At 41.7% G+C, this 25,280-nt stretch overlaps 1 long non-coding RNA gene across 1 annotated transcript; it reads left to right on the forward strand.

The window, feature by feature from the left end:
- Positions 1 to 44: 44 nt before the first annotated feature.
- LOC112991618 (uncharacterized) lies at positions 45 to 24,587 on the forward strand. The gene is made up of 3 exons (XR_010389292.1): positions 45 to 185; positions 14,734 to 14,851; positions 23,859 to 24,587. It is a non-coding gene; the product is annotated as an uncharacterized LOC112991618 (long non-coding RNA).
- The last annotated feature ends 693 nt before the right edge of the window (positions 24,588 to 25,280 follow it).

A 25,280-nucleotide genomic window follows, 5' to 3' on the forward strand; every position in this document is an offset into this window, starting at 1 on the left:
CGCGCGCTCACAACCGAGCGTGCTGCCGCCCGCGGCCCGCCCCCCGCGCCGCCCCCCGCCGCCACGCGCCGCCTCAGTGGCGCCGCCGCCGCGCGCGGAGCGGCCCGAGCCGCCGCCGCCGCCGCCGCCGCTGCCGCCGCCATCTCCCCGCGCGCCCCCGGAGGGAACAGCGCGGCCGCGCTGAGGTAAAGTGCGCGTCCCGCCGCCCCGGGGGAGGCCCGCGGCTGCGACCGGCCCGCCGCGCCCGCGGCTGCGCCTCCGCGGGGCCTGGGGAGAGAGGAAACCGCCTCCGCGGGCGCCGCTTCGTTACCCGCTCGTCGCGGGAGCGGCGCGGCCTCGGCGGCGGGGCTGCTGCGCCTCTGGCCCCGGGCGGAGGCTCCCGAGGGCGGCTCGCCGTCTGCTTCGGGTTTTTTTCCTTTTTTTAATCCTTCATTGTGTTTATATGTAAAAACGGCCTGCAAAATGGGTCCAGGTAAATGAGACCGAGAAATAACATGAGCTCCTTTGCATTTACTTGAACGTGCAGGCTTGTTGAGTTTGGGGTTTGTTTGGGTTTTTTTTCAAAATGCAACTGAAGAAGTTCATATGATGGTTGTGCTTAAAAATATCAACTGCTGTTTTCCTTGTGATTCTGGCAGAACAAAAAATCGAGCTGCAGTGCTGCTGTGATATGTGATATACAAACTGTATATACACTGTGATATACAAACCCTCATGTACCTTTTTATCTTATTTTATTTTACTTTTTTTAGGAAATGATAAGGGCAGTTCGAGAGCTGGTTATTCTGATGGGTCAGTCATGTCCCCCCCTGTTTCGTGCAGGCCCTGGCACGCGTGAACCCTCTGAAACCCTGTCATCCTGCGAAAAGGTCGCTAGCTCTTAGCCAGCGCAGCTTCTTGGCTCAGCCCGCTGCTCCTGCAGTGCAGGAGGGGGGACTGGGCAGGCTCCATTGACATTGGTCTAAACTGTCATGAAACTACTTTCAGATTTACTGATTTTCAGCCAGGTTCCCTGGTCCAGCCCACGTTTTGGCCATCAAAGGAACCTGAAACTCCCTAGCTAAAATAAAAGCTCCCAGCTACTGACATAGAGCTGCAGTGGTCATAAAGAAGAGTTTTACCTCATGTCTTTCAGCACACTTCTTGCATATTTGAAGAAGCACGTTTCCCCTAAATTTTACTGTCAATAGACTAAGTAATTCTTTTCTTCAGTCTGTCCTTCTGTGCTGCACTTACCGCGCTTGCATGCTTTTTTCTCCTCCCATGTTCTCTCCAAATGGTTCACATTTTTCTTCAAGTGCAGCACTCAACACTGGACAGGGTCCACAGGTAAGGCCTCTGCAGCCACGTCTGTTGTGTCACGCCTGTTGCAGACTGTATTCCTGTTTACACGTGCCAGTGCAAATACTTCTGAGACAGTATTTCACAGTATTGCTGACCTGTTTTACCCTAGCATCCTTTCCACAGATCTGCCCAGTTCTACCAAGCCAGTCATTTCCCTCTCAGGTAGACAGTACTGCTTGGGAAATTATTCAGTGAACAGCTCTAATCACTTCATTTTTGTTACTGGAAAGATGGACAATCAAGCACCAAAAACATCTTTTAAAATAAACTTCCACAAGATTATTTTTTAAGTCAGAAAACTTAAATTTGTCATCCTTTGTAAACCAGCTGTATTTCTTAGAAGAATTGTAATTTAAAGAACAAAACTGAGATTGAACTGTGCCAAAGTTACAGAATGATTTGGTAACTCTAAGTGAAGAGAATAGTAAATATTTGTATATATTTAAAACTTTAAATCTTCTTAAACCATTTAGCTAAAATAATCTAAATGCATCTGCAAGCAGGGGTCTACGCCAAAGAATGTAGATCAGGTTTTTTGTTTGTTTTGTGGTTTATTTTTATGATAATATAAGGTAAAATTTGGCAGGAACTCTGTAACTTCCTCTTGCCCCTGATCAATGGGTGACTGAACTTGCAGATCCACATATTTTGCTTTGTTACATATATGTAATTCTACTTAGTTACGTTTGTGGACATCTTACTGTAATACTCAGTTTTATTCTTTGTCCTGTGTGTTGCTTTTGATCTGGACTGAAGAGTGCATTGAGCAGCTCAAAAAGTGATTGATAGCGTACACTATAAAAAGGAAGTTCTAGCATAGTCTGATAGCTAGACTGGCTTTTTAGGTGAAGTTGAGCATGATATTTTTAATGGTTATACTTCGGTCTTCCCATCTGTAAAATGAGATCCATCGTTGAAAAAACACTTTAAAATCTAAAACTGAAGCATGTGATTTGGGAATTTATCATTAAAATAACTGTCATGGTAGAAGAAAAATCAGACTAAGTTCGCTATATCTTGCATACACACAGTTTTCACTTTTCATTCTGCCAAAGAATTGGTTCTCCAGTGTACGCTAAGAAGTTAATAAATAATGCATTCAGTGTATTTCTTAAAAGAAAAATGCTGTATGTAGTATGTTTTTGCCCATCTTGACTGTGTAAAGCATTTTTATGATGTGTTTTGTATCTGGTGATGTTTGTACGGTAATTAACAGCTTAAGGAAAACACAGGTTTTTTTGGTGAATAAGCAAAAATCTTACTTTATCATGTGGCCAGTAGTCTTTCCACAGTTGCTTTCCCTTTTTACCAGGTTGCTTTCTCTTTTTGCACTTTGTTCACTTCACTTCCACCTCTAAGGAGATTTAAGACTGAAACAGAAGATCTGAATGTAAAATTGCTAATATTTCAGAGGGGCACAGCTACTTGTCCTTCTCCTACTCTCTGTTTGGTCTATATTTTGTAAAATTTACTGTTGTTTTACCAAAATTTGATTACATGAATCCCAAGCAGTGATGGAGAAGAAATAAAAAAAATTAATGGAGATAATTTTTATTCTTGCAAACTAACATATGTAGCTATCGTCAGACAAAGTTCCCGATACCAACATCTTACATATAAGTGTATAGGCTTATCTATAAACTTGCATGCATGCAATACTTGCAACCCTTCCTGAAGGTCTAGAAATGATGATGATAGTAGAAGTTGTTTTGATTATTATTCCTCTGCTGTCATGAGTACAAGAGGAACTAAACACATTTTAGTACTTCTGTTCAACATGCCATGTGATCATTGACACAAGACAAGAATATTTCATTTCAGAATTGCACTGCCTTACTGTTCTTCAAAAGAGATTTTTAAAAATAGCTTAAAAAAGAGTTTTCAGGGCCAGAAGTTTGCTAGGTATTCTGGCTCTGTGGCTGCCAAAACAGACAGTGAATAGCAGTTAGGAGTCCTCCAAAACACAGATTTTGTCCTGGTGACTCTCAGGTTTATTCTCCTTTGCATTTTTTTTGGTATGACTGAAGTCATACAAAATCATAGATCATCTGTTACGGCCACACAGGCACGAGCATAGAGCTCGCTTCCATGTTGACGTTCTACTCTTTACATAGCAACTTTGATCAGACAGGATTGCTAAATAGATACCACTATGGTAGTCCTGCTCTATTGAGTGATAAACATAAATTGGTTTAGCTGGAGCTTGTAAATGCTTCACATACTACATCTGACATGTGTTTGTCCACAGTAAGGGTCATATAATGCTCCATAAAGGATCTCCTATATGTCAGAAGAAGCATTATCGTTGGTACCATGGGATTAGTTCAGATATTCCCTGTTCCAATGTAGTAAGCAAGAAAAGACTTGATATCCCCAGAGAACTAATTACTCAGATCGGCAGGGAAAAGACCAGAAAGAGAAAATGCTATGGAGGAAGCAGCAGTGCTGTTTGAAGAAGCAAATCAGCATGTGAACAAGGCTTTTCTGATACATCTTTTAACAAAAATGAACACGGTGGAATAGTGCATCAAAGTAACTGTCCGGCTCCATCAGTTTGATTGAAACGGCACAATCTTGAGATCTGTTGTTTACTGTTGAATCAAATTCATATCTGATGAAGAAACAGTCTATTTAGTCTGTTCACAGTGCAGGTGACTTTTGATTCTTAGTTCTACATTTGTTTTGAGGAATGGTACAGCCAGCTCATGAGCAACATTTATAATTGCAGTACCAAATTTCTGCAGTAATAAGTGAACGCTTATATGGACTTTTTGCTGCTGCTCATAGTTGTCTCAGCTATGCAACAGCACTGTCAGTGCCCTCAGGAACTGAATTCCTGATACATGCGCGCCATAAAGCTTTTAGGGTCATAGACACAACTACCAGAATGGGAACTGACTCCTCCCCCCTGTTTATAGACACGGCATCATTTGAAGTCTGTTTCTGTAGTCAACACGGTAAGATAACTAGGAGCTTGCTCGCCTCTGCAGCTGGCTAGCTGCCTCCTCCTAACACAGTGCTGCTTTCGCTTATTCCCTGGTTCACTTTTTTGTTCTTCTTTTGTTGAATCCTTCCCCTCCCCCAGCTTCTTAACTTGCCATCTGGCCCCTGGAGCTCATTTTAGCATAGTTTTCCATTTTTTGTTAACTTTCCTTAGCAGCCTGTTACCTCTGCCATCTCCAGGTTTTGCTGTGCTTTCCGCAGGCTGTCTCCCCTCTCCAACTGCCGTCCCCCAGCTGCCTCCGACCTGCCGGTTCCAGCGCTCCCTTTTTCTCTTGTCGCGAGGTTCTGCGGGGTGGTTGAAAGTACGCGTGGAAAAAGAAGTTCACGCCATGCGTTACCTCTTCCCCTGTACCACTGTGGTATGTCTGAATCCCCAATTAAACGAGATCTTCTTTAATCAGTTTCTTTGCTGTTTAATACAGGCTCCTCATTTCGGGTGTTTTTGCATTTAATGCATTATAAACAAATGCATACATTATTATGATCTCCCCAGATAAAGTCATCTGCTTCAGGTGAGCTGCTGTCTAAGGTCAAAATCCTCTCCTGCAGCCCAGCTTCCTACATCATCATGCTCCAAAGCAAACAAAATAGATAAAATATCAGTGGGTCATGAAGGTGTCCAGCTGTACTTCCCACATCTCCAGTGAGTTACATACCAGTTTCCTTCCCAAGCTTGGTACAGCTTTCTTGGTTATCAACTTTTCATGTCTTTTTGGTTCTCTTTGCATGGAGGTGAAGCCTGCCTGTAGGGTATTATCGTCATGTAAATATTTTAGATGTGTGTGCCAATAATAACCTATGATAGCAGCAGCTGATACACATGAGATTTTTTTCCCAAAGTACAAAGACCCTGAGGACTGAATAGACTAAGGAAGAAGAGCTTTGTTGCAAAAGAGAACAAGCAAGTATTCCTGTTTTATTTATTCAGTTTATTTTATCTTCTTTGTCTCAAAGTACAGCTTTAACCTAGTAGATACTTTCAACTTAAGGTTTTCAAATGATAGCAATTTAAAGTGGTCCTTTATATTCTGTAGCTCGGCTCAGTGTTATAGGGAATACTTAACTTTGGTGGAGCCTTGCAGCAGTTAACTAAGTTTAAAATGCAAGTCCTAATGGGTTCCCAAACTTGCAACGTGAAGCCAGTCAGAGGAAGGGGCTGTACAGGTGCCTAGGCTTTTGAACAGTCAGAGAAGTCTGGAGCAAAACTAGTCAGCAAGAAGTGGCTGCGTGTTAGTCACAGGTATAAACATAAATCCTCCTGGGAGTCTGCTGCGTGAGCCCGAGTGCCCTCACGCTGAGCAAAACAAAGACTTTGCGAGTGAGTGGTGTGGTTTGCAGCCTAAAGTCTTGAGGAAAATTGACAAAATCATGGCAGGGAGTGGGGAGAATGCTACAACTAAACTACAACAGAGACAGAAATCTAGCAGGAAGATGAGCTTACTTCACTGAGGGCTGCATGCGGTGAAGGCAGCCTAAGAGATTGTTGGTGGTGTGGCCATAAAATATGGTTTCTTTGAGTGGAAAAGCAAGATAGGGAAGAACTGGCAACAACATGTTAGACTGGAGATGGGATTACAGGGAAGGAAAGGTGGGTCTTATTTCAGCAGGGCATCAGCCTGGAGAAAAGAAAAAGAACAGGTGAGCAAAATGCCTTCGTTCCATGTAAGAAACACCATTTATAATGAGGATGTTTTCCTCAGAGCAGTGCTCTCAGCTGAGAGGAAACATCATGCTAAGGCCTGGCAGAGGCCTTTGTGTTGGACATACAGCCAGTTTATTATAGCAGTGAGGATGGTGTGAAGATGCTCCTACACCTGAAAAAACGGATGGTTGCTAGTCTCTCAGGCTGTAGCTATTTTAAAAGGTCAAGAGCTGGACTAGTGACTATCCGCATTGCGTTAGCTCATTCCTTGACTCTTCCACAGGGCTCCAAGTCGTCCCTCCGAGGTGTATTCGCTGTAAGTGGGGACTAGCCATTAGCAGCATGGATGCAAGCCAGTCAGTGCTGCTGTCTGTTCCCTGGTGGGAGCCTTCAGGACACCTGGGAGAGGAATCCGTATGAATCCTGTTGAAATAGGAAGATAAGGGGGGGGGGGGGGCGGGGGAAGGGTTATGAGAGCATTTTCTGAAATCCTCCCAGATTCATCATCAGGGTTAAGGAAATAGGATAATTTCACCACTGAGAAAATGACAAGTGGAGAGGCTTGTAGGTTTTTATGACACCATGCAGGAATTACACCATATTAATGACAGCTAAGAAGGAGCATGTCTTCAGATGAGAGAGGTACTGAAGCCGAAACAAGAAAAACTATGTATCCATTCCCCAAAAAAAGAAAAAAGCAAAGTGATTAATTTAGGTGGAAAATAGCAAAGAACTGCCTAAAAACCACTCTGATTAATCAGATCACACAAAAATAACCAGAACAAACATGGTGTTCCATGCAAGTGCTGGAAATCTAAAAACTTAGCTGAAGACACTAGAATGTCTCACTTTAAATGAGAATATTGATAGAACTCATTTTTTGGAAACACTGAGAAGAAAGAGTACTCAAGTCTCCCAGTACTTGACGGCTGACAAAAAAAGACTAGAATGTCAAGATTAGGAAAGGAATACAGAATAAACTGGAAAATGTTATTATACTATTGTACGAATCCATCGTGTATCCTTTAACTCTGTGCAATTTGGTATACACTGTATTTTAAAAAAAGGAATATAGAGAAGGCCAAGAGAAAAGATGGTTTGGTACAATTCCCACATAAGGAGAGAATTAATACACTGGGAGTCCTGAGCTTGGAAGAAAAAACTTGGGGCTGCATTTAATAGAGGTCTGTCAGTATGTTGGATGGAACAGAGATGGTGAATGAGTGACTTATTTTTCAAAACTGTTTTGTATGATTCATTCTTGTGTTATCTGGCAAGATGAAACATTACACGCTTTCACATCCTGTTAGAGAAGCAAAAGTATAAACAGGTTCAAAAAAAATGCCCAGATGCCCAAGGACACCAAGGGGAACAAATTGCCCTTGCTCTTTAACAGGCTATCATAATTGTGGCATACATTACATATACAATGTATTAATAGGTTTACATCTTCGTTTGCCACTAAATAAAAATGCACCACTATCAACCTTAAAAATCTATTATACATAGAAGTCTAGACAGCTAAGATACTGCAATAACTATAGAGAATTTGAGCCAATACAAAATCTGGGGTGTGATAGGATAAAGTTTGGGTACTGTCATTGAGTTGCTACTTTCATACGCTGTCAAGTCTCCATACTTAGAGAATTTCCAACATTACCCAATGTCATGTGGGTTCCAGAAGGATTTATAGCAGGAATCAGAGACTTGAATGAGAGAAGACCAAAAAAAAAAAAAAAAAAGTGATTTTCCTTCTTAAGAGAATGCAAGGAGCAGTTGAAAACATGATTTGCTGTAACTAAGAGGCACCAGACACCTCTAGAAAATTCATTCTAAGCTATATTTAGTACATTCAAAGAAATAGTGGCTCCCACTTGAGCCACATCAGCTCAAATGCAGATAAAAAAAAAATCAGATCGCATAGCCTGTTTGCTCATCTTGAATAAATAAATATCGAACATAATTGTGCAATTCTGAGTCATGTTTAGTTCTGGTATGTGTCTTTCTGTCTAGGTGAGTTCTTACATGTAAGCAGATGCATGTATTTTAAGTCCCACCAAAAATACATTGGATGATGAAAATCTAATTTAGGGAGATTTTAATACACAAATAGCCAAGGAGAGAGCCCCTGTTTAAGACTTCCTTACAAGCTTGCTTTAGACTAATTCTTACGTCTTACAATTTTGGGGTTTTCATAATGGGCTGTTGAGACAACTTTTAGTCCTCTAATCCTTGTAGAACTTAGTTCTTGAAAGTCTATCATTCATAGTCTGAGTCTGAGATACTCCAAGGGCAATGCTGTTCAATGCCTGAGTCCTTTCTTAAAATGCTGGTTTTCTTTCCACTGATTTATACCTACATCGAATTCATATTACTGTCTTAGGTTCCTCTCTCTAAAACTCATTGTAACTTCCTTTTGGTACTTAAACTGTTACATAAGCCACATCCTGGAAAATATGAAAATAAATTTTCTCATTACATAAAACATTCTGAGTTACTGAATTTACTTCCAAAGTACACTATTTTTGATTCAAATGTCTTAATTTCATTTCTTGACGTTCAAACTTTTCTAATCCTATCAAATGTAATTCTACGCCCACTGAAATCCACTGCAGTCCTTTTCCCAGTATGATCCGGCTACGTTTCCTTGGGATGTTGTATGAAGTTGCACACTGCCATTCTGATACAAACCAGTAAATATACATTACAGGTTCCCCATACTTCTTGATGCCATCACACATAGCACACTTTTAATACGTACATATAAGCAACTTCTTGCCTCCTTTTCCTCATGATCTGCTACTCCTCTATAACAAACTGACATAATTATAACAAATATGCATGCCTAAGCTTTCATGTGGTACCACTGCCTGTCATTCCATTGAAATTGTTTCTTCAAAAAAAAAAATCATCTAATTACTGTCGGCTCTGCTGATGATTATCTACAGGATATTTCAACCAGAATGCCATGTATGCAGAAATCTTTTAAGTGTAGTTGCAGAAGTATTTGCCATCTGAAATGTTACCTGTTTATTCAGCCCATTAGGCAGAAATGTAAGTAAGGTAGTCTGCTCTCTTAAAGAATTTTCAACTGTTTACAATAATACTTTATTACCTTCTCAAAGGGAAAAAAAGGTAACATTTGCAGAAAAAAAGTAGGACATCTATTGCTCGTACATGCTTAAATTTTATTTGATTTACTATACCTTTTCCTTTGTTGGCAAAAACAACCTTAGCTGGTGCTGCTGATGCTGTTTGCCAGCGTCTCCATCTGCGTCTTTGGGAACTTCTTGGATTCTTTCTCCTAGCATTTGTGGAAGTCTGTTCGCATCCTTTGAACTCTCTTGGGAATTTTTCCCCTTTGGTGGTCAACATTCACAGTAGGAGGAAGTTATCTACATTGTGGGTGACATCTTCCTAAAACTAAGGACAACTGAGGCTGGTTCCCTCCCAAGGGCCTTACATCGTCTTGGTGTTCACTGCCTGGGACATGGGAACACCTCTGTCTTATCTTCAGAGGTCCTCAATATGCTCTATATCCACCAATATTTCAGATTCGTCACTAGTGACAAATTCTCATGAATGGGACTCCTTAATTTTTCCCTTTAAGGATTTTATCCAAATTATCCCCAACTCATAATTTAGCCATATAGGGTTGTTTTCTAGCTGGACCTTTCCTTGTCTTGCCTTTCCTTGATTATTTCTTTTGGAGTGATTTCCATAAAGAACCTAGGAAAGCAGTCAATTTAGTCTCAAATTTAGCACCCTATTTGTTCCAAATTTCTGATGACCCTTTACTTAAGTGATTATGTGTATGTGTACATATGTATATATAACGCTTTCTATCTTGCTCAAGTTCAATTTGTACAATTACTACATATAACAAGTTTTTCTCTTGAGTTTAATGTCCCAGTTGTTTTATTAGTATTGTAACAAGTCTGCTCAAACAAGGCACATCCACTGCACATCTGAATACAAGTAAACATCCTGTGTTTCTCAACCTTCTCTAAACCCCAACAGATGGCTGCTACTTTTACAAACTGTGCTGAATAGGATGGCTCACGTTTCCCATGCAACAGTCTTATTTCTGGAATCCAAATCCAGTCTACTTTTTGCATTGGTCTAGCCACAGATCAGTGGGACTGTGTCCTATGTGGTGGCTCGTCATAGCTCACGCCCTCTGACTTTTTGGAATGGGTGTACCATGGGGCATACCTTACTTTTCTGATCCATCCCAAGTTGCAAGAGGACTGGTAACAGCCTCCACATGCAGGTCCTTGATCATCAAGCCAAAAGGTCCCTGTTAGAATATTTACATGTTAGAATATTTAATTTTTCCCAGCGAACAAGGATTTCTTGGAGGTGTATGGTATTCTCCTGACTGAGTTTCACCTTACAACTCAGAGCCAGCCCCTGCTCAGGATACCGCCAGGATCTGCAGGAGGCAGCGTACTTTTTCTCTGCCGCAGCTAACGTTCAGGAGACATACGCCACAGGCATGAGCTTAGCCTGGTTTTCCTGCAGCAGCACAACACTGAAGTTGTTTGTGCTTACCCTGCCTCTGGATCAAGGGCACTTCACTGTCTGGGTGAATTAGCTGCAATGCCGGCTTGAGAGGTGGCTCTGTGCGTGTATGTGTGTGCGCGTGTGTGCATGAGTGCATGTTCAGGGGCCCATTCCCATCTCGTTTTTTTTTTTCTCCTCAAGAGAACAGGTAACAGGAGTTGCTTTGGCTGCAAGTTTGGGCAAGTAGTCTCTGCAAAGTCTTAAAAACAATCTTGAGGCTGTTTTGTCCTGAGGGAAAGCCAGTTTGGGAATGGGCTTCATCTTTTCTGGATTAAAACTTTTCTCCACTAAATAACAGGCTTGCTCTCAGCTACTTGTGCCCACTTTCCACTGCATTTTAGAGTATTAAGCATCAAAAGAAAAAAACATTTGAAAGACCACCTTACATTCTTTGAGACCTTGTGTATTTGCTGGTTCGCATGGATGATGTTCAATGGGCTACATATCTTCCCTGTTGCATTCAGAGGCCCTAAAAATTAAGCCATTTGTTTAGGAGGTAATTCTGAGGAACTACGAAATTCCTGGTGGTTCTCCTCTAACTATACCATTTACCAACACGGCTGAGTTCAAGCTAATCTTGCATTAGCTATCTGTGAGCCTTCACCAGCGAGAACCTCTTTGATTCATGAGAACCCAGTAAGCGATAGGCTCATGGGAGATTTTCCTTCGTCATATCAACATAGAAAGCCCCCACTGACTCAAAAATGCCTAGTTTCATTAAGGATCCAGTAGACTGGCTGTGCTCCAATATCCATCAAGTCTTTTTTATCACCTAACTCAGTGTTATTTACACTTCCAGTTTCCTTTACAATTCATTGTTTTATTAACAAATTAATCATAGTTAAGCCAGATTTCGCTGCGTCTAGGATATTTTATACCACGCCTGTTGCACTGTATCACTTTTATCAGTAGCTATCTTGCCCTTCAGCTCAGTATTCAGTCATCTCAGAGCGACCCAGCTAGGCAAGGACTGCGAAAAAGATTTTAAAGGTCCCTCTACAGAGTTCTGGCCACAGCAGTGACATTTCTGATAAAACTCCCAGTCATAGGAACCTCCTATTGGAGCAGCCTTTCTGTGGTTAAACAGAATACACTGTTAGTCAAAACCACTAACTAGTCTGAATAACAGATGGGACTCTGTTCAGCCTGTCTTCCCATGTTCCCTTGTAAAGAAACTCCCTAGGTGGTTATATGCACTTTCCCACTAATGGGATGATCTGCCATTGGCTGGGATATACAGCCAAAGAGTTTCTTGAGATGATGCTTATTAGAAACAGTTGTGCTTAGAAAAATCAATTAATGTTACAGAAAAAAAACCAACCTGCCTATCAACATTTTCCATTACCTATAGCAGAGTGCCCATTTGCTTAATCTTATCATATTTCCTCGCTGCAGAAAGATAGGTACTGAAAGAGGATGGGCTACTTGCACTCATTGAACTCTGCCAATAATTTAGTAAATTTGCTAATTGCAATATTCTAATTCTTTTAGCTCTTTAATCCAGATGAAAGATTTTAGGACTGCTTGTACCATCTTGCATTCATTTTTAAGTAAACTATGAACCACAGAGTTGTATCCACTTCTTGCCTTTATTTTGTAATTTTATACCACAGCCAAGCCTCTTTGGCTTTTCCCCAGATGTTTTCTAACTCAGCAAAGGTATAGCTGAACCTTTTTGGCTCCTACAATAAGATGTGTTTATGAATGTAGTCTTCCCTTGTTATCTGGGAAGCTGGACAATAATACAGCCTTAAGTACTACAAAACCAGATTAACTTTTTCACCTACACATAAGTGGTAGACACTCCAGCACAAGTGTCCTTGAATAAAAACACATGAATAGTATGAATGATCACATGGGACATCAAAATATGTTATCTCCACCACGAAACAGGATTCAAGTGTAAATAATGAAATCAAGTCATTAGGGCATATTTCATTTCTACTGATTTTCATTACATTAGTAAGCAGCAGGCCATTTTTACAGCCGTATGACTTTTGAGTGGGCGAGAAGCTTTGTATGAAGATGTGAATCATAGCCACAGCCTCAAACACATGCTGTCAGAAGTCTTTAGTAAACACACTCAGCTCCTCACCTTCTTGCTCCATATTCATGCATAGATCCTGCATTATATGTATATCCTGCATCTAGCTGATACTTTTCCCATTAACTTCTAACTACCGCACATGCCTTGGCCCACAGCAGGCTCAAATCTCTTCTACCTAGTTTATAGTCAGGGGCTACATTACCATCAGAAAAGATCAAAGCAAGGTCAAACTAATCAAGCCCCTTAAGAGGGCAGAAACCTGTGGAACTGTTAAAAAGGTCAGAGTAGGCTCAAACCCTTCAGGAGAGAAATACAAATAACTCCTTACAAGCGTAAATAAGGCATATTCAAATGTGTGTTTAATTGCACATGCCTGTCTGAGAATCTGGCTTATCATCCTTCTTTCCATTTGTCACTCAGAGGGTCACCAGCGCCTGAAAACACGGATATGCCAAGGAAGCCAGTTCGCCATGGGAGCATCATGCTGTTCCATACACAGAAACTTTCTTTTCTCTTACTTGGCATAATTCAGTCTGTGACTTGCAAATTCAAAATATAAACAAGAGAAAGGAACCAGGGCCAACAGTGTAAGAGCTGTGAGCCGAGTCCTCAAGCCTTCGCAGTAAGTGGCAAATACCACTCCTCCAGAAAGAGCATCCACTACTACTTCTCTGCAGCTCTTAATTTATGAAGAAATGGGGCAAAAATACTCAAATATGTGTTCGATGGTTTGTAAAATAAACCACTTGGCATCTGCAATGCATGATACGCGCTTTAGCCAGCAAGTTTCTCTTTTCTCTTTTTTCTCCCATTCCTGTTAATTGCTCATTTCCTTTCTCTCTCAGTATCATTTTCTCCCCTTTGTTGCTTTCTCACAACTTTTAAATAGTTATAAAATATGTAAAAATATATTTAAATATATCTTTGGTTCTGCTGCTCTCGTCCCTGTTAGAGATGCAATTTGAAAACCTTGGTGGATTTGTGCATCCTTCATCAGGCCTCTAAGCAGGAAGAGCTCTCTTCCATCCCTTGCTTTGGTGGGTTCTGTCCATCCCCCGTCCCAGGGTGCACAAGATTGTTGCAGCTTTGCAGGTTTGTCCTGAAACTGATAATAAAATGATACAGCTGAGCTAAACACATGGAAAATACACCGAGAGCACACACAGGCATGTTCTGAAAGCCAAACTTTAGGTGTTACCTTTCCTTGGTAGTTTAGGACTCCCAGTCAGTGCAGTCATCCTGCCAAACCTGAATTCGGCAAATCCCACAGAAGTGTTACAGGATTAGATACATATATTCTTGATTGTTAATTAATTTTACCACAAATCTAATATACTCACACTAGCCTCTGTTCTAAAAGAAATTTTTTTTAATTGCTGAAGTCTGAGTTTTCTACATTTAATGCTGGAAGTTGTTTTATATATGAATAGATTTCAGTGGTACGCAGGTTGCGTATTGTATATACCGTACTTGAGTCAAAGCACCATAACTTAGAGACATGACAATTATTTGTAGAGATCAGTTTGTTGTGAATATTTCTACATTACTAATACAGGCTGTGTTGCTATGTGCGCATCTCAAGCCAGCTAAGGATTTACCTTGTAGGTGTGTCATGATATTAGCACCTGATATTTGCTTCCTAATGGAGAAGGCAACAAATGCAAGAACTTCAGCAAGAATGAAGAATGGTAAAACAAATATTGGGGAGGACTCCAGAAAAAAAATTTTTTACTCCACACATTTTGACAGTGTTGAAACGCATGAACGAGCTGTCTCATGGAGCTAAGACTAGATCTGCATCAGGCTAAGGTAACTAAAGACAGGAAGAAATTGGGAAACTGATAGTCCCAGGTGAAAAGCAAATTTTTACATAGTTACTCTCAGCAACTGATGTCAACCTTCAGAACACCCCAAGTGCCTTCTAAACAACAGCATAATTTTCACAATAATTTTCTGTTATTTTCTGAATCAACAGCACTTTTGCCTCACGGTGACAGCTGCCAGCTTGACCAACCCCACTTGAGTTCTGGAAAGACTCGGTGTTTACAACACCGCAGACTGAAGGGATCCATTTCCCTGAGCACAGGTCCTGGTACAAGTGGTACAGTACCACCATCGCCTTGTCTTGCAGGCCAACCACCAACCAGCAGAGCTGCCTCATGCAAGCGGACCCATGCAAGATGGTGAGCAAAGCCCTTGGAATTACGCCGACAACCTTCCTTCTTCTGGTACCCACCAAAAACCCCCGGGTAAGTATTCCAGAGTGTTCAGAGGCAGCCTGACACTAGAGCATTTTTACAGCTTTCCGAAAGGGCAGCAGCTCCCCTCGCTCCACCTCAGAGCATCTTGAGGGCTGAGGTTTACCACTGTTTGGAGGAGGGTTTCCTCCTCTGCTTAACCAAGACTACAGGGGAGACAGAGGCAATATGTGACTTGGCTTCCAAGTTAAGAGCTTTCAGAAGGTATCAGGGTTTGCTGCATTTTCCAAGTGTTTTCCATGGCTTGGGAAATGCCTAAATGTACTGAAAAAGTCTTCACCCTTCTTGTAATGGAGGTTGCAAACGAGCCATTTAAGACCAGCCTGTGGTTTCCAAGAAGAATGGTTTTAAAGGGTTGTCAGTGGCTTTAGTGCACTAAATAAAACTCTATTAAACTGCCGTTAAACACACAGACCTTGCAGGAAGGCTCCATGCTTCAATAAAATGAAACAAGCTAGTTTTATCATCTCTACTTCTTACATAACCTACAATGACGACCAAGCAGAGCCTTAGCTCCGTCACACATCTCATGCTGCCATCCCAAGTGTATATGGTGTTAAGGGCTATTCCTCTTTACAAAATACACTCAGAAATGCAGCAGCCAAATCACTGGTTGAGTCCCTACAATACCTGTGCCCCATTGTGTCCCATCTCGTGCCAGCTCCTTCGTACCTGTTCCTCAGACTTACTGTTAATGGTATCCCCTCTGGCTATTTAAACACAAAAGAAAACAAATAAAACCCCAACAATCTTACTTTAGCTTCAGCCATGGAAAAGAGCCTCCATTCAACTCCTACCCCCTTATCCTGGGGCTGCCTACAGCTGCTGCCTGGACTTTTCCGCCACTCAGACTCTCTCTAAACTAAGGTTTCTGCACCTTGCACTCAAATAAAGCCACACACTGTTGAGCCACACTCTGCAATTAGGCTTTTTGTAATCTAGCAGCAGTTACATAGGCAGAACATTGTCTCCTGAGCCACCCTGAGTTTAAATCAAGTAGATCCCACTTTAAGGTTCCCAAACTATAAGTCGTTAAACTGTGCAAGACGTTTGAAACGTGACGCTGGCTGCATTTGTGCCACGGCGTAAGGGTAGCGTTGTTGGGGCAGTGGGAGAGCGAGCAGGACAGGGCCCCATGATGTCGCAGTGGGACGATGTGTACTCCAGCCGTGTGACACTTGCCTACAGGTGCAGAGCATGAAGAGCTCTGAGGGCAGAACTCGCCAAAAATCCCTGTGCAGGGAGATACCCGAGTGACCCCGTTTCCCCCATTACCTAAGAACAACTGCCTGGGACTTACACAAGCAATTGCTTGTCTGTGCTTGCCTTGTACTAGCGCTCATTAAATAGAAAAACAAAGTTGGTTGAACAGAGCCGGCAGGAATCCTACCACTGTGTTTGCTGAATGGTTCTACTGAAATGTAAACACAGAGATCACTTTGCAGTGCATCATCATAAAATACCTTGGGCAACACGTTAACCCATTCCCAAACAGCTCCCTTTCCTCCTCTTCCTCGACCCAGTCGCCTTGGGCGCTAGCAGCACCATGCTGTTCTCCTCTTAAACATCTTGCTTGCAATTACCTTGACTTTTCCTCCTTTCCCTCCACATGCTTCCTCCCTGGGTCCTTTGAGGGTTCGTGGTTATCACCGACCGTTAGTGGTCAGCAGTAAGGTGCTGCCGCCTCAGTAGAGCTCCTCATCCTGCAGGCAGAGGGTCTTCTGGTGGGTTCCAGTCCACCAGGCCAAACCTGCAGAGGCACTGCTACGTCTCCAGCACCTTTTGGAGCGGTGCAGTCTCTCTGGGTGTTGCTGCTGTAGGAAAATAAGGTCCTGTGAGCTTAGGCTGCCCTTGCCATCCCTGCGGAAGCCCTTGGGTTTGCAATTTAGCCTTCCCTTTTTGTCAATGCGTGCTTTATTCCCGCGGGCACTCGGGCTGCCTGCTCCCTGTGGCATGGACTGCGTTTCTGTCCCCTGGCGTCCTAGTCCTTGACAGGCGCTGCAAGGCACTAAATGAACAAAATAAAATAAGTTCTCTCCATGAATAACATCACACGCTCACTTACTGAGGAGGACTCTCAAAACAGAAAGCGCTGCAAGCACATCACAGCGACTAGTACAACTGCACATGCAAGGTGAATTTTCAAAACTTCAGAAAGCCAGTGTTAATTGTAATCAAACTGAGCTATAACCGACTGCCCATAGCGTGCCTTAGGGAAAATGCACTCTGCGACCCATTTTCAGCAGGATCACTGAATTGCTTACTCCTGCAAGGGGGACACTGCCCAGTCAGTCTGATTTTGCAGTTCCCACACAAGCGGCACTGTCCTCAGCTCCAGAAGAGGAGGCAGAAGAAGCAGGAGCCTTGCGGGGAACATACTGGGGGGAGAAAAAACAAACAAACAAACAAACAAGACACTGGAATTTTCAGCTTCAATCCGGTTCTGACACAGATTTCTTGTGTGCAGCTGGGTACCTTTTTTCCTTGTTTCTCCATCTGTAAAATTAAAAACACAACATCCACTTTTTGACACACTTAGATGATAAGTTGTATTACAAAGGACAATTCGCTGTTCACCTGTACAGCACTATTTACAGCTGTACTACATACAGCACTATGTATCTGTACAACGAAGCCTTGGCTGGTACTAGTGCCTTCAGCCATAATTAACAAAAATGAGCATATATGGGATACAGGTTAGAACTAAGTTAGTTGCACTCAGTAAAGAGTTTCTTATGTAAGGTAAAGATATTAAATCATCTTATATCATTCACTAAAAGCTAGTATAATGTATATACTGTTTTTCAAGAGTGTTCTGCTCATGAAATGTAGTAATGAAGCCACTATGCATTTTGTTCAGTTAAGATGAACATCATAAAAGCTGCACTTCCAGCAACTTACATCCTTCTTGGGTTCTAAAGGTTGGAAGCTTTAATTTAGCTCCTTGAGAATAAATGTGTAATGGACACCTTTAAAAATGAGGTGGTTTGTTTTAGTTACACTGAAGAAAGATGGAAAAAAAGCACAGATCCTGTGTAAAATCTGGGAAAAATAATCGTCGAATGACAGAGCACCATTTTCTTCCAACAGATTAGCAATAGTTTATTATTCCAACTGTATATTTAGAATATTCCGCTTACATAGTTATTTCAATATCAACCATATCAAAGTGTTTCTGATAGTTGATCTCATTCAAACACATGAGCAAATTGCAAGCTCCTTCATGTGCTGTATTATACGAGGCACTTCTCAGAGCATCTCAAAAGGCGTGCATAAACGTGAGATCCCTTTACACATGCAGTCCCATAACAAGGCACACAGATGCCGCACCACTTTCAGTTCTTTTCTCAATATGCTGCATGAAGATCGCTTGGTTTCCACAAGCCAAACAGTGCTTTTAGGGCACTTACTAACGTTCTTGCAGTTTGTTGATTAAAAAAAACCCAAAACATTTCTGTATTTTTTTGTTTATTTTGTTTTAAACAGTACATTTCCTCTTTTTTTGGTGCTGTCCTAGTTCTTGTACTAGCAAGCTGGTCAGTTGGAAACCATCCTGGTAACTGTCAAGTTCACCTCTGCCCAAAGAGCAGCAGTACTTTGGCTTTGAGATCAAGAAGAACGAGGTGGGGAATGAAAACAGGAGGTCCTTAGACAGACTAGACCTTGGTAACACTCTCTATTTTTAGGAAAGTGACCCTGGATTGCATTGTTAAGTTAAACTAGTTTTTAAAAAACAGGAAGAAGAATGAGAAGATGACCCAAACACACCAGCAATGGTTCTCCGTGTTCTCCGTTATAGGTCAGCTGTATGAACGTGCTTTATTTTCCTCTGTCTTGGATTTCAACCCAGCAGAACGCACTGGTTTGCATGTGCAGTGGCTGACTAAAGCTAACTGTGGCCTTACCACTGATGATTTTATAGGAGGGTTCAGAAACGTGCTATGTATGGACGCCTGTGATCAACAAGAATAACGTACAGAGTAGCTTAACTCTCTGAGCAGTGTGGAAAAAATGTTAAGAACTTGAGGATTTTTATATTTCACAAACAAAAGGAAGTTCATTTCCTCTGCTAGCTCACGGTAGCATTATGTGCAAAATCACATCTGGAGCTCTTGAAATACCTTCACTTATTTCTGAATCTACCAAATTAATTTATGGAGCCATCTGGAAAACACTAAATTTTCCTTTGCAAAAATATTATGGAGCACTTTGATACTGTTTCATAAACCAAACTCTTTAAAAACACACACACATACACAGAAACTGTGAACTTCAGTGGAATCTCAGGATTCATTTTTGTAGGTTTGAGGAGTACTTGACCGGACAGTTAAAATGGCCATATTGCTACATAAATAGGTAGCTCTCCATGTGCTATCTTTACTGTGTTAATAAATCCAAAAATCAGCAAATGAACGTAGTACATCACACATGCATGTAAGAAACCACAAATACTTGAGTTGTGTCTCACCTGAAGGTAGCCTTGGGGTATCCTAAGAGTTTAGGGGATAGAGAGGAGCAAACTCTTAAATGAAATACAACAAATATTCAGGCTTAGAACATCTGGAACAGAAGTAAGGTAAAAATGGAGAAACACCAATGTCCTAGATGCAGGTGAATGCATGGAAGGAGCAGAAGCACTCACTCATTGCACACAGCTAGTTCCTAACAACCGAGAGTTACAGTTCACTCACTGTCTAGGCATCCTGGCAAAAAAACACAACAGAAATGTTAAAATAATAACACGAGTAAAAATAAATAAGAGTTTGGGCTTATTTTAGCCAAGCTGTTTTTAACAAAATGTCTCCATTCATTCCTTGGCATGTGGCAGGATGCCTGTGTGCTCCTATTGCGTTCCTTTACTGCCTTAATACTTTCTACTACTTGCCACAGTTAGGAGTCAATAAATTCAGCTCAGCTGTAAGAATTAACTCCAAGAATTGTTTAATCTTGTCGTCTGTCTAATGCCATACACATATAGAAGACTAACAGAGATCTTTGTATTTGTGACTCTCGCTTTGCTGCTTTGATACCTGGGAGGTATTCCCGCTGACCCTATACAACATTACACATCATGTAGCAGAACAAGACTGCTTTACAAAATGCTTGCTTCTTTGTAATAAACATTAGGTTGTGTAGAATTGGCCTCAGCTAGATTTCGATATTTTTTCCATCAAGCACAGATGCTGCTCTTGTTGATCCAATACATTATTGTCCCTGCCAGTATTCTCTCTGAGGCGCTGGCATAACCACAAGGTTTTGTCAGAAAGATCTCACGTTGAAACATAGAGCTGCTTGGCATCTAAGTGCTCCTTTGGTAGCATAATTTTTAGATTTACACATTCAAGCGTAACAAGTATACTTAAAAAAAAACCTCTGCAAATCTACAGTTACACAGACAGAAACTTTTGGAAAAAATATTGTACCTCATAGGAAGGAGCATCCCACTATTTCTCCTGATTGCTCATCTATCAGTCCTAAAATGAGTCAATTCACCAAGATCACCAAGGTTATAGCAAAGTCTAGGGGCTTCCTGCTTTAAATGGATCCCAAATTACTGTTAGAAAATGTTGTGCTATGTATTCTCTACATGTCTGAGTAAAATAGTTTTACCGCAACATTTGAGATCTCTACATGTAAACGATAAGAGCTGCAGCCCCCAAAGCCTGTCAGCCTCTATTTCTTTCAAGTCACAGTGACGAGCCGGCATCCTCTCCAGCGCTCCGGCGGGGCTCGGTGATGCCGAGACACAGCCAAGCAAGTCTCTTAAATTGTTACCAGCTTCAAAGACAGACACGGGACATCCTTTGGAGGCATACGCTGCTGGGCAGCTGCTGACACCACACCAGGAAAACTAGAATTTATAGTCCAGAGTCCAAACCTCTCCCTCCCTTGCTTCCAAACTCTGCCACGATAAGCGGAAACAAAAGCACATACAGTGAGAAACCCATTTTCTCTAAGAGAAGATACATAAAACATGGAACTCTGCATCCAAATTTTACATCCACGAGCAAGGAACAATTTGTGGCAGGAACATTAACAATTTAAGACAGCGTCACAAAAACTTTATTGATTTACTTCCATGCCCTCATCCTTAATACTGGAATCAACAAAAATTCAGAACCAGTGTAGTGATTTATAAGTACCACTGTCCATTAATCTCTAGAAGGTCCAGTAGAAGTTAAGTTACAGGCACTTCCAAATATTCTACCTGTTATGTGTATTCCTGTACTAATACTACCAAGTCTGCTATTTGGGATACAACTGCCCCTTGGTGATCTATTGAAATTGTGTATTTTGAGGGCCCTGGACTTTTTTTCACTTTTATTAGACCTCTCAAAAGTGATCTTTTTAAATTAGCGTTCAAAACTCTCTAGAACTCCCCTAGCATTTCTCATTGCCAGTTCTGAGCTCCTGTGACGACAAGCCTGTCCAAAAAGCACCTTTATGGGATTTTAGCAGCATCCAATTTTTATTCAGAACACGACAGGATAAGACTGAAATTGATATTGAATTTGAAATGCAATATATTTCCATAAAGATATTGGTGCCAAGATGGCAGTGAGAATATATAAAATCAAAATGCAGAATGGTGTTTTCTGTAATTTGGTTTCCAGAAAGGTAGAAATACTTTCAAAGTACAGAATTCAAAGGATCTCAAGGCATGGTGACACAAGGCTTGAAGAGATGCATGTGATTAAATCAGAGTAGGACGGTGTCATGATGGCAAGCGGTGACCAAGCGGGCAGGGACTGAAATGAACCCCACTCCACTCCCGGCAGCCCAACATAACCTGTGCAAATGAGTAAATGGGCAAGGAAAAAAAAGACAAGAAGTTACCAAAGATCCTCACAATTGGGTTAAGTTACCCATCGGTAATTTGGATCAGGAACCAAGGCATGAAGCACTGCATAATCCTGTAAAGGAAGTTAGAAACCGAGACTGAATTTCTACCTATGCCTGTTCACCTCCACAACCCACTTTTGCCTCCTCTTTTTCCACTGCATGTGAAATCCCCAAACCTCTGGGTCCTGCAGCACAGAGGCAGCACTGCCTCCAACAGCGGCTTGCCTCGCTGCAAGCAGAAGTTAAGAAATAACATCCCACCCTCGCGAGCAGATAGTTTCTGCCTCTCTTACACGCTTCACTGCTAAATTGCTCATCCCGCAGACAAACAGGAACTGGCTTTCACGCTTGGAGGGTGTTTATACCTTGTATAATTTAGTTAAGGCCCTATCTTGCTTCCATCAAGCCCAGAGTAAGCCATTACGCTTACTTCAAGATTAGAGGATCTGAGTCGAAGAGCTTCGCCGGGCGGCCGCGCCAAGGGCCAGCGGGGGCCAGGCCACCTTCTTCCTCCCTTGGCCCCTTCCCACCCCGTTCAGCGTGACCAAACGCCCAGCGTCCACCAGCCTCCGCGCAGGACCCACCTCCCGGGGCAAAGGACAGCTTCTGTTCCCCTCCCGAAAAGCAAGCATCTAAACACAACTCACTGCTGCCCAAAAAAAGACCACGAAGGCAAGTTACGGAAGACCGTTTTGAAGGGATGGGGTCAAGTCATTCCAGATTAGCGATGAGGAAGGCAGACAAAACAAGTCTCTTTTTTTTCCATGAGCACGAAAGCCTCACTCAATGACTGATCCTGCAACGAACTGCATCCCTCCCGGAGCCTACGACACCGCAGCCGGGCTCCAGCCTGACAGAGACGGCGCCTTGCAACAAGACACGAGGTGAAGCCACCCGGGCAGGTGCCCGGCTTCCGCCTCCTTCGAAAGCTTATTTCCAAGTCTACACTTCGTGTTACAAAATACACTGCTTCATTTAAGAGCATGACATACAAGGCTACACAGGATCCCTGGCCAAGAGAAAGCCTTCATTCAAGAACATAGTATAAAACCTGCATTTTGTGCCTTCAAAATGTTCTAATTAAGATTTTAAATATAGATATGCAGCTATGTCCATCTAAATACATATAATATATGTCATGTACAATTTGGCCACAAAAAGATTTGACTGGCAATTTGCTAAAAAAAAATTCAGCCTATAAATAAATTCACAACTTTTTACATTTGTCAGTTTTTCCCCCCGACAGTGTGGGTAAAATTCTACACTCTACCGAAATTACTGCTCAAATTCCCTGCTGCCTATCAGACCTCATCCTGATGGCCAAGTCCAGTGTTTGAAAGAAAAACAAAATGAGATAGTATTTCAAGAAAAGGAGGCAATTCATTTTCAATGAGAACATGCCTTCAACACAGCAATAGCACGTGTGCTAGTGTTGGATTTTACTCACAGAGAAAAGAGGAAACGTAAGAAAGTGCCTGATGCCAAGAAATTTGGTTTTGCATGTTCACCATGTGATATTCTCCAGCAGCTCATAAAAGTACCGTGCAATGGGTTTACCATAATCTCTGAATAAAGATGGGCACTGTTTTCTGTACTCAGGTAACCTATCTGGATTTTTAATTTTCATTTACTGGAAAAAATATGATACTGTTTCTGAAATTAAAGCTTCCCCTGGGGTTAAACGATTAGTGTAATGAGAATTTCTGAATGCCTGGTGTTTGCACATAATTTCAATTAAATAAGTGCTCTAACAGTTCAAATATGTTGCTTAACAATACTGAAGCCAACTTACAGGCATCAAAACTAACAAAACAGATTAATATAGTCAGACACCTTTACCTGCCTAATTTCAAGCCTATTATTATTTATATGATTACGTACATATTCTGCTTGTGCTCTGTGGTCTATGAAATAGTGTTTTCAGCTTATAAAAGCAAACAGTGTGAATTAGTCATCAACATGTGGTTTCCATCTGCATTTTTTTAGTGGATATTAACCTCAAATTAAGTCAACACAAAATAAAAAGAGAAGAATCCAATATTTTCAGGCGCAACACAAGCCCGAGTCTCCTGACAACTGCTATGTTCATGCAGCAATTTAAAATATATACATATCATATACAGGTCTCAATAATCCTTTTTTTTTTCCCCGCCAGCTACTGGGCCTGAAGGAAATCAAGCCAGCGAGCGAACCATGGTGAATGCACGTGGGGCCAAGGCCGCAGCCCCCTCAGCTAGAAAACCATGAGCGCCACGGGAACGGGCAATCACCAGCAACCTGAGGGAAGAAATACTTGAAAGAGCATTCGGTGCCAGCATGTCCTAACCACAATAACTCACTGCCCACGTTATCACAAAATACCACGAAGTAACTTGAAAAACAACAGGCTTCTTTTGGGAGGAAGGGAGGGGGGGATTTTTTCAGTTATAAGGATGTTGGGTGTAACTTGAACTTAACAGAAATAAAACAAGTTTAGAGAAATGCGATTTTTAAATTGAAGTTGCACCTGTAAATAACCAGCAGTAACAAAAGCAACTGAATCACATCCTAATTATCATTGACAGGCACACAGCAAGCACAGACACAAGGCTGAAGGACATCAACACTTTGTAAAATATATCCTGTGAAAAATTGGTACTTCTGCTTGACTAGGATTCATTTCCAGAGATGATTAAGACAGCCCTAGCAGAGCTGTAACCATACACCAGAGGTAAGCAGCTTCTCTACTTAGGAAACTGCTTTTAAATTCCAGCGCATTCCTCTATAAACTTGACATTCATAGCTGCTTTGAAAGAATTACCTGTCATGTGAAATAAAGCTCTTAACTCCTTTGCCAACTGTCCTATAACATACCGATCCTTAAATACTCTTTTGCTGTTTTCAGTTGTAGGCCACATATGTTAAATACAGTGCAAGCACCACCTGGCATTTGACTGCAGTGGTCCTGGGAAGGCGGAAGGCAATTGCCTGTGCAGAGCCAGATGCACAGAGGCTGTAGTCTGCCGATGGTGCAAAATAAGCGTAAAACCTGAACGGTTTTTCAGAAGTATAGTACAATTTTTGCACCACTTAATAGCTATTTGATAGAATACTAAAACACAGCACTCCTAGAGATGTCTAAGCATACATTACCTTCTGCAGAGAGGGACATTTCCTAAAGGACAGACACAAACCTCTAAAAGGTTTCATTAAAACCTTATATCGGACTGCTATTCCCTAACTACGCTCTCAGGAGGAGGTGTTCATTTTTTGTTTTTATCCTTCCCACTGAGCACATGATACTAGCTTACGTCAAATGCAGGAGCAGAGATGGTAACAACCACTGGTGTAATCATGCACATCAGTCTCTTTAACCCACTGAAGGGGCTACCCCGATCTTCCAGGTGCACCCGGTGAGATACCCTCAGCAGGAAAGAAGATTCTTGCGTATTTTCATGCAGGAAATATGCCCCAAATAACATCAGTTTAACACTTCTCATGCTTAAAAGATTAGCTGCTTAGAATCATGTATTCCTGTTTGGCTGAATACATTCATCTCTTGGCTATGAAAATACAGCTCTATGAACTGCTGCTTTAT

This window comes from Dromaius novaehollandiae, chromosome 5 (genome assembly GCF_036370855.1).
Source record: "Dromaius novaehollandiae isolate bDroNov1 chromosome 5, bDroNov1.hap1, whole genome shotgun sequence".
NCBI lineage: Eukaryota > Metazoa > Chordata > Aves > Casuariiformes > Dromaiidae > Dromaius > Dromaius novaehollandiae.